We start from the raw sequence: 12,620 nt of genomic DNA, 5'->3' as shown, positions 1-12,620 counted from the left end.
TAGATAGAGAGGAATAGCTACATAGATACAGAATTAGACAGAGAGGAATAGCTACATAGATACACATTAGATAGAGAGGAATACCTAGATAGATACAGAATTAGATAGGAATAGCTACATAGATACAGAATTAGATAGAGAGGAATAGCTACATAGATACACATTAGATAGAGAGGAATAGCTAGATAGATACAGAATTAGATAGAGAGGAATAGCTAGATAGATACAGATTTAGACAGAGAGGCATAGCTACATAGATACACAATTAGATAGAGAGGAATAGCTACATAGATACAGAATTAGATAGAGAGGAATAGCTACATAGATACACATTAGATAGAGAGGAATAGCTAGATAGATACAGAATTAGATAGAGAGGAATAGCTAGATAGATACAGATTTAGACAGAGAGGCATCGGTACATAGATACAGAATTAGATAGAGAGGAATAGCTAGATAGATACAGAATTAGATACAGAGGAATAGCTACATAGATACACTATTAGATAGAGAGGAATAGCTAGATAGATACACAATTAGATAGAGAGGAATAGCTAGATAGATACAGATATAGACAGAGAGGAATAGCTACATAGATACACAATTAGATAGAGAGGAATAGCTACATAGATACAGATTTAGACAGAGAGGAATAGCTACATAGATACACAATTAGATAGAGAGGAATAGCTACATAGATACACAATCAGATAGAGAGGAATAGTAGATAGATACAGAATTAGATAGAGAGGAATAGCTACATAGATACACAATTAGATAGAGAGGAATAGCTACATAGATACACAATTAGATAGAGAGGAATAGCTACATAGATACACAATTAGATAGAGAGGAATAGCTAGATAGGTACAGATTTAGACAGAGAGGAATAGCTACATAGATACACAATTAGATAGAGAGGAATAGCTACATAGATACACAATTAGATAGAGAGGAATAGCTAGATAGATACAGAATTAGATACAGAGGAATAGCTACATAGATACACTATTAGATAGAGAGGAATAGCTACATAGATACACAATTAGATAGAGAGGAATAGCTAGATAGATACAGATTTAGACAGAGAGGAATAGCTACATAGATACACAATTAGATAGAGAGGAATAGCTACATAGATACACAATTAGATAGAGAGGAATAGCTACATAGATACACAATTAGATAGAGAGGAATAGCTACATAGATACACAATTAGATAGAGAGGAATAGCTACATAGATACACAATTAGATAGAGAGGAATAGCTACATAGATACACAATTAGATAGAGAGGAATAGCTAGATAGATACAGATTTAGACAGAGAGGAATAGCTACATAGATACACAATTAGATAGAGAGGAATAGCTACATAGATACACAATTAGATAGAGAGGAATAGCTACATAGATACACAATTAGATAGAGAGGAATAGCTACATAGATACACAATTAGAGTGAGAGGAATAGCTACATAGATAAGGAATAGCTACATAGATTTAGAAGAGGAATAGCTACATAGATACACAATTAGATAGAGAGGAATAGTAGATAGATACAGAATTAGATAGAGAGGAATAGCTACATAGATACACAATTAGATAGAGAGGAATAGCTACATAGATACACAATTAGATAGAGAGGAATAGCTAGATAGATACAGATTTAGATAGAGAGGAATAGCTACATAGATAAACAATTAGATAGAGAGGAATAGCTACATAGATACACAATTAGATAGAGAGGAATAGCTACATAGATACACAATTAGATAGAGAGGAATAGCTACATAGATACAGAATTAGACAGAGAGGAATAGCTACATAGATACACATTAGATAGAGAGGAATACCTAGATAGATACAGAATTAGATAGGAATAGCTACATAGATACAGAATTAGATAGAGAGGAATAGCTACATAGATACACATTAGATAGAGAGGAATAGCTAGATAGATACAGAATTAGATAGAGAGGAATAGCATAGATTAGAAGTACATAGATACAGAATTAGATAGAGAGGAATAGCTAGATAGATACAGAATTAGATACAGAGGAATAGCTACATAGATACACTATTAGATAGAGAGGAATAGCTAGATAGATACACAATTAGATAGAGAGGAATAGCTAGATAGATACAGATATAGACAGAGAGGAATAGCTACATAGAACCACAATTAGATAGAGAGGAATAGCTAAATAGATACAGAATTAGACAGAGAGGAATAGCTACATAGATACAGAATTAGATAGAGAGGAATAGCTGAATAGATACAGATTTAGACAGAGAGGCATAGGTACATAGATACACAATTAGATAGTGAGGAATAGCTAGATAGATACAGAATTAGATAGAGAGGAATAGCTACATATATACACAATTAGATAGAGAGGAATAGCTACATAGATACACAATTAGATAGAGAGGAATAGCTAGATAGATACAGAATTAGATAGAGAGGAATTGCTAGATAGATACAGATTTAGATAGAGAGGAATAGCTACATAGATACAGATTTAGACAGAGAGGAATAGCTACATAGATACACAATTAGATAGAGAGGAATAGCTACATAGATACACAATTAGATAGAGAGGAATAGCTAGATAGAAACAGAATTAGAGAGGAATAGCTAGATAGATACAGATTTAGACAGAGAGGAATAGCTACATAGATACACAATTAGATAGAGAGGAATAGCTACATAGATACACAATTAGATACAGAGGAATAGCTACATAGATACACAATTAGATAGAGAGGAATAGCTACATAGATACACAATTAGATAGAGAGGAATATCTAGATAGATACAGAATTAGATAGAGAGGAATTGCTAGATAGATACAGATTTAGATAGAGAGGAATAGCTACATAGATACAGATTTAGACAGAGAGGAATAGCTACATAGATACACAATTAGATAGAGAGGAATAGCTACATAGATACACAATCAGATAGAGAGGAATAGTAGATAGATACAGAATTAGATAGAGAGGAATAGCTACATAGATACACAATTAGATAGAGGAATAGCTACATAGATACACAATTAGATAGAGAGGAATAGCTAGATAGATACAATTAGACAGAGAGGAATAGCTACATAGATACACAATTAGACAGAGAGGAATAGCTACATAGATACACATTAGATAGAGAGGAATAGCTAGATAGATACAGAATTAGATAGGAATAGCTACATAGATACAGAATTAGATAGAGAGGAATAGCTACATAGATAAACAATTAGATAGAGAAGAATAGCTACATAGATACACAATTAGATAGAGAGGAATAGCTACATAGATACACAATTAGATAGAGAGGAACAGAATTAGATAGAGAGGAATAGCTACATAGATACACAATTAGATAGAGAGGAATAGCTACATAGATACACAATTAGATAGAGAGGAATAGCTACATAGATACACAATTAGATAGAGAGGAATAGCTACATAGATACACAATTAGATAGAAGAGAGGAATAGCTACATAGATACACAATTAGATAGAGAGGAATAGCTACATAGATACACAATTAGATAACAATTAGATAGAGAGGAATAGCTACATAGATACACAATTAGATAGAGAGGAATAGCTACATAGATACACAATTAGATAGAGAGGAATAGCTACATAGATACACAATTAGATAGAGAGGAATAGCTACATAGATACACAATTAGACATAGAGAATAGCTAGATAGATACAGATTTAGACAGAGAGGAATAGCTACATAGATACACAATTAGATAGAGAGGAATAGCTACATAGATACACAATTAGATAGAGAGGAATAGCTAGATAGATACACAATTAGATAGAGAGGAATAGCTACATAGATACACAATTAGATAGAGAGGAATAGCTACATAGATACACAATTAGATAGAGAGGAATAGCTACATAGATACACAATTAGATAGAGAGGAATAGCTAGATAGATACAGAATTAGATAGGAATAGCTACATAGATACACAATTAGATAGAGAGGAATAGCTACATAGATACACAATTAGATAGAGAGGAATAGCTACATAGATACACAATTAGATAGAGAGGAATAGCTAGATAGATACAGATTTAGACAGAGAGGAATAGCTACATAGATACACAATTAGATAGAGAGGAATAGCTACATAGATACACAATTAGATAGAGAGGAATAGCTAGATAGATACAGAATTAGATAGAGAGGAATAGCTACATAGATACACAATTAGATAGAGAGGAATAGCTACATAGATACACAATTAGATAGAGAGGAATAGCTACATAGATACACAATTAGATAGAGAGGAATAGCTACATAGATACAGAATTAGACAGAGAGGAATAGCTACATAGATACACATTAGATAGAGAGGAATAGCTAGATAGATACAGAATTAGATAGGAATAGCTACATAGATACACAATTAGATAGAGAGGAATAGCTACATAGATACACAATTAGATAGAGAGGAATAGCTACATAGATACACAATTAGATAGAGAGGAATAGCTACATAGATACACAATTAGAGTGAGAGGAATAGCTACATAGATACACAATTAGATAGAGAGGAATAGCTAGATAGATACAGATATAGACAGAGAGGAATAGCTACATAGATACACAATTAGATAGAGAGGAATAGCTACATAGATACAGATTTAGACAGAGAGGAATAGCTACATAGATACACAATTAGATAGAGAGGAATAGCTACATAGATACACAATTAGATAGAGAGGAATAGCTAGATAGATACAGAATTAGAGAGAGGAATAGCTACATAGATACACAATTAGATAGAGAGGAATAGCTACATAGATACACAATTAGGTAGAGAGGAATAGCTACATAGATACACAATTAGATAGAGAGGAATAGCTACATAGATACACAATTAGATAGAGAGGAATAGCTAGATAGATACAGAATTAGATACAGAGGAATAGCTACATAGATACACAATTAGATAGAGAGGAATAGCTACATAGATACACAATTAGATAGAGAGGAATAGCTACATAGATACACAATTAGATAGAGAGGAATAGCTACATAGATACACAATTAGATAGAGAGGAATAGCTAGATAGATACAGAATTAGATAGAGAGGAATAGCTACATAGATACACAATTAGATAGAGAGGAATAGCTACATAGATACACAATTAGATAGAGAGGAATAGCTAGATAGATACAGAATTAGATACAGAGGAATAGCTACATAGATACACTATTAGATAGAGAGGAATAGCTACATAGATACACAATTAGATAGAGAGGAATAGCTAGATAGATACAGATTTAGACAGAGAGGAATAGCTACATAGATACACAATTAGATAGAGAGGAATAGCTACATAGATACACAATTAGATAGAGAGGAATAGCTACATAGATACACAATTAGATAGAGAGGAATAGCTACATAGATACACAATTAGAGTGAGAGGAATAGCTACATAGATACACAATTAGATAGAGAGGAATATCTAGATAGATACAGAATTAGATAGAGAGGAATTGCTAGATAGATACAGATTTAGATAGGAATAGCTACATAGATACAGATTTAGACAGAGAGGAATAGCTACATAGATACACAATTAGATAGAGAGGAATAGCTACATAGATACACAATTAGATAGAGAGGAATAGTAGATAGATACAGAATTAGATAGAGAGGAATAGCTACATAGATACACAATTAGATAGAGAGGAATAGCTACATAGATACACAATTAGATAGAGAGGAATAGCTAGATAGATACAGATTTAGATAGAGAGGAATAGCTACATAGATAAACAATTAGATAGAGAGGAATAGCTACATAGATACACAATTAGATAGAGAGGAATAGCTACATAGATACACAATTAGATAGAGAGGAATAGCTACATAGATACAGAATTAGATAGGAATAGCTACATAGATACAGAATTAGATAGAGAGGAATAGCTACATAGATACACATTAGATAGAGAGGAATAGCTAGATAGATACAGAATTAGATAGAGAGGAATAGCTAGATAGACATAGATACACAATTAGATAGAGAGGAATAGCTAGATAGATACAGAATTAGATACAGAGGAATAGCTACATAGATACACTATTAGATAGAGAGGAATAGCTAGATAGATACACAATTAGATAGAGAGGAATAGCTAGATAGATACAGATATAGACAGAGAGGAATAGCTACATAGATACACAATTAGATAGAGAGGAATAGCTACATAGATACACAATTAGATAGAGAGGAATCAGATTTAGACAGAGAGGCATAGGTACATAGATACACAATTAGATAGTGAGGAATAGCTAGATAGATACAGAATTAGATAGAGAGGAATAGCTACATATATACACAATTAGATAGAGAGGAATAGCTACATAGATACACAATTAGATAGAGAGGAATAGCTAGATAGATACACAATTAGATAGAGAGGAATTGCTAGATAGATACAGATTTAGATAGAGAGGAATAGCTACATAGATACAGATTTAGACAGAGAGGAATAGCTACATAGATACACAATTAGATAGAGAGGAATAGCTACATAGATACACAATTAGATAGAGAGGAATAGCTAGATAGATACTAGAGAGGAATAGCTACATAGATACAGAATTAGATAGAGAGGAATAGCTACATAGATACACAATTAGATAGAGAGGAATAGCTACATAGATACACAATTAGATAGAGAGGAATAGCTACATAGATACACAATTAGATAGAGAGGAATAGCTACATAGATACACAATTAGATAGAGAGGAAATTAGATAGAGAGGAATAGCTAGATAGATACAGATTAGATAGAGAGGAATAGCTACATAGATACAGAATTAGATAGAGAGGAATAGCTACATAGATACACAATTAGATAGAGAGGAATAGCTACATAGATACACAATTAGATAGAGAGGAATAGCTAGATAGATACAGAATTAGATAGAGAGGAATAGCTACATAGATACACAATTAGATAGAGAGGAATAGCTACATAGATACACAATTAGATAGAGAGGAATAGCTAGATAGATACAGAATTAGATAGAGAGGAATAGCTACATAGATACACAATTAGATAGAGAGGAATAGCTACATAGATACACAATTAGATAGAGAGGAATAGCTAGATAGATACACAATTAGATAGAGAGGAATAGCTACATAGATACACAATTAGATAGAGAGGAATAGCTACATAGATACACAATTAGATAGAGAGGAATAGCTACATAGATACACAATTAGATAGAGAGGAATAGCTACATAGATACACAATTAGATAGAGAGGAATAGCTACATAGATACACAATTAGATAGAGAGGAATAGCTACATAGATACACAATTAGATAGAGAGGAATAGCTAGATAGATACAGAATTAGATAGAGAGGAATAGCTACATAGATACACAATTAGATAGAGAGGAATAGCTACATAGATACACAATTAGATAGAGAGGAATAGCTACATAGATACACAATTAGATAGAGAGGAATAGCTACATAGATACAGAATTAGATAGAGAGGAATAGCTAGATAGATACAGAATTAGATAGAGAGGAATAGCTACATAGATAAACAATTAGATAGAGAGGAATAGCTACATAGATACACAATTAGATAGAGAGGAATAGCTACATAGATACACAATTAGATAGAGAGGAATAGCTAGATAGATACACAATTAGATAGAGAGGAATAGCTAGATAGATACAGATTTAGACAGAGAGGAATAGCTACATAGATACACAATTAGATAGAGAGGAATAGCTACATAGATACACAATTAGATAGAGAGGAATAGCTAGATAGATACACAATTAGATAGAGAGGATTAGCTACATAGATACACAATTAGATAGAGAGGAATAGCTACATAGATACACAATTAGATAGAGAGGAATAGCTACATAGATACACAATTAGATAGAGAGGAATAGCTAGATAGATACAGAATTAGATAGGAATAGCTACATAGATAAACAATTAGATAGAGAGGAATAGCTACATAGATACACAATTAGATAGAGAGGAATAGCTACATAGATACACAATTAGATAGAGAGGAATAGCTAGATAGATACAGATTTAGACAGAGAGGAATAGCTACATAGATACACAATTAGATAGAGAGGAATAGCTACATAGATACACAATTAGATAGAGAGGAATAGCTAGATAGATACAGAATTAGATAGAGAGGAATAGCTACATAGATACACAATTAGATAGAGAGGAATAGCTACATAGATACACAATTAGATAGAGAGGAATAGCTACATAGATACACAATTAGATAGAGAGGAATAGCTACATAGATACAGAATTAGACAGAGAGGAATAGCTACATAGATACACATTAGATAGAGAGGAATAGCTAGATAGATACAGAATTAGATAGAGAGGAATAGCTACATAGATACACAATTAGATAGAGAGGAATAGCTACATAGATACACAATTAGATAGAGAGGAATAGCTACATAGATACACAATTAGATAGAGAGGAATAGCTACATAGATACACAATTAGAGTGAGAGGAATAGCTACATAGATACACAATTAGATAGAGAGGAATATCTAGATAGATACAGAATTAGATAGAGAGGAATTGCTAGATAGATACAGATTTAGATAGAGAGGAATAGCTACATAGATACAGATTTAGACAGAGAGGAATAGCTACATAGATACACAATTAGATAGAGAGGAATAGCTACATAGATACACAATTAGATAGAGAGGAATAGTAGATAGATACAGAATTAGATAGAGAGGAATAGCTACATAGATACACAATTAGATAGAGAGGAATAGCTACATAGATACACAATTAGATAGAGAGGAATAGCTACATAGATACACAATTAGATAGAGAGGAATAGCTACATAGATACACAATTAGATAGAGAGGAATAGCTACATAGATACACAATTAGATAGAGAGGAATAGCTACATAGATACACAATTAGATAGAGAGGAATAGCTACATAGATACAGAATTAGACAGAGAGGAATAGCTACATAGATACACATTAGATAGAGAGGAATACCTAGATAGATACAGAATTAGATAGGAATAGCTACATAGATACAGAATTAGATAGAGAGGAATAGCTACATAGATACACATTAGATAGAGAGGAATAGCTAGATAGATACAGAATTAGATAGAGAGGAATAGCTACATAGATACAGATTTAGACAGAGAGAAATAGCTACATAGATACACAATTAGATAGAGAGGAATAGCTAGATAGATACAGAATTAGATAGAGAGGAATAGCTACATAGATACACAATTAGATAGAGAGGAATAGCTAGATAGATACAGAATTAGATAGAGAGGAATAGCTAGATAGATACAGATTTAGACAGAGAGGCATCGGTACATAGATACACAATTAGATAGAGAGGAATAGCTAGATAGATACAGAATTAGATACAGAGGAATAGCTACATAGATACACTATTAGATAGAGAGGAATAGCTACATAGATACACAATTAGATAGAGAGGAATAGCTACATAGATACACAATTAGATAGAGAGGAATAGCTAGATAGATACACAATTAGATAGAGAGGAATAGCTACATAGATACAGATTTAGACAGAGAGGAATAGCTACATAGATACACAATTAGATAGAGAGGAATAGCTACATAGATACACAATCAGATAGAGAGGAATAGTAGATAGATACAGAATTAGATAGAGAGGAATAGCTACATAGATACACAATTAGATAGAGAGGAATAGCTACATAGATACACAATTAGATAGAGAGGAATAGCTACATAGATACACAATTAGATAGAGAGGAATAGCTAGATAGATACAGATTTAGACAGAGAGGAATAGCTACATAGATACACAATTAGATAGAGAGGAATAGCTACATAGATACACAATTAGATAGAGAGGAATAGCTACATAGATACACAATTAGATAGAGAGGAATAGCTACATAGATACACAATTAGATAGAGAGGAATAGCTACATAGATACACAATTAGATAGAGAGGAATAGCTACATAGATACACAATTAGATAGAGGAATAGCTACATAGATACACAATTAGATAGAGAGGAATAGCTAGATAGATACACGATTAGATAGAGAGGAATAGCTACATAGATACACAATTAGATAGAGAGGAATAGCTACATAGATACACAATTAGAGTGAGAGGAATAGCTACATAGATACACAATTAGATAGAGAGGAATAGCTAGATAGATACAGATATAGACAGAGAGGAATAGCTACATAGATACACAATTAGATAGAGAGGAATAGCTACATAGATACACAATTAGATAGAGAGGAATAGCTACATAGATACACATTAGATAGAGAGGAATAGCTAGATAGATACAGAATTAGATAGAGAGGAATAGCTACATAGATACACAATTAGATAGAGAGGAATAGCTACATAGATACACAATTAGATAGAGAGGAATAGCTACATAGATACAGAATTAGATAGAGAGGAATAGCTACATAGATACACAATTAGATAGAGAGGAATAGCTACATAGATACAGATTTAGACAGAGAGGAATAGCTACATAGATACACAATTAGATAGAGAGGAATAGCTAGATAGATACAGAATTAGATAGAGAGGAATAGCTACATAGATACACAATTAGATAGAGAGGAATAGCTACATAGATACACAATTAGATAGAGAGGAATAGCTAGATAGATACAGAATTAGATAGAGAGGAATAGCTACATAGATACACAATTAGATAGAGAGGAATAGCTACATAGATACACAATTAGATAGAGAGGAATAGCTACATAGATACACAATTAGATAGAGAGGAATAGCTACATAGATACACAATTAGATAGAGAGGAATAGCTAGATAGATACAGAATTAGATAGAGAGGAATAGCTACATAGATACACAATTAGATAGAGAGGAATAGCTACATAGATACACAATTAGATAGAGAGGAATAGCTACATAGATACACAATTAGATAGAGAGGAATAGCTACATAGATACACAATTAGATAGAGAGGAATAGCTACATAGATACACAATTAGATAGAGAGGAATATCTAGATAGATACAGAATTAGATAGAGAGGAATTGCTAGATAGATACAGATTTAGATAGAGAGGAATAGCTACATAGATACAGATTTAGACAGAGAGGAATAGCTACATAGATACACAATTAGATAGAGAGGAATAGCTACATAGATACACAATTAGATAGAGAGGAATAGCTAGATAGATACAGAATTAGATAGAGAGGAATAGCTACATAGATACACAATTAGATAGAGAGGAATAGCTACATAGATACACAATTAGATAGAGAGGAATAGCTAGATAGATACAGATTTAGACAGAGAGGAATAGCTACATAGATACACAATTAGATAGAGAGGAATAGCTACATAGATACACAATTAGATAGAGAGGAATAGCTACATAGATACACAATTAGATAGAGAGGAATAGCTAGATAGATACAGAATTAGATAGAGAGGAATAGCTACATAGATAAACAATTAGATAGAGAGGAATAGCTACATAGATACACAATTAGATAGAGAGGAATAGCTACATAGATACACAATTAGATAGAGAGGAATAGCTAGATAGATACAGATTTAGACAGAGAGGAATAGCTACATAGATACACAATTAGATAGAGAGGAATAGCTACATAGATACACAATTAGATAGAGAGGAATAGCTAGATAGATACAGAATTAGATAGAGAGGAATAGCTACATAGATAAACAATTAGATAGAGAGGAATAGCTACATAGATACACAATTAGATAGAGAGGAATAGCTACATAGATACACAATTAGATAGAGAGGAATAGCTACATAGATACAGAATTAGACAGAGAGGAATAGCTACATAGATACACATTAGATAGAGAGGAATAGCTAGATAGATACAGAATTAGATAGGAATAGCTACATAGATACAGAATTAGATAGAGAGGAATAGCTACATAGATACACATTAGATAGAGAGGAATAGCTAGATAGATACAGAATTAGATAGAGAGGAATAGCTACATAGATACAGATTTAGACAGAGAGAAATAGCTACATAGATACACAATTAGATAGAGAGGAATAGCTAGATAGATACACAATTAGATAGAGAGGAATAGCTAGATAGATACAGAATTAGATAGAGAGGAATAGCTACATAGATACACAATTAGATAGAGAGGAATAGCTACATAGATACACAATTAGATAGAGAGGAATAGCTACATAGATACACAATTAGATAGAGAGGAATAGCTACATAGATACACAATTAGATAGAGAGGAATAGCTACATAGATACACAATTAGATAGAGAGGAATAGCTACATAGATACACAATTAGATAGAGAGGAATAGCTACATAGATACAGAATTAGATAGAGAGGAATAGCTACATAGATACAGATAGAGAGGAATAGCTAGATAGATACAGAATTAGATAGAGAGGAATAGCTACATAGATACAGATTTAGACAGAGAGGAATAGCTACATAGATACACAATTAGATAGAGAGGAATAGCTACATAGATACA

The sequence above is a fragment of the Rhinolophus sinicus genome, linkage group LG13 (assembly GCF_036562045.2).
Source record: "Rhinolophus sinicus isolate RSC01 linkage group LG13, ASM3656204v1, whole genome shotgun sequence".
Classification (NCBI taxonomy): Eukaryota; Metazoa; Chordata; class Mammalia; order Chiroptera; family Rhinolophidae; genus Rhinolophus; species Rhinolophus sinicus.
Note: the sequence above shows the minus strand (reverse complement) of the source record.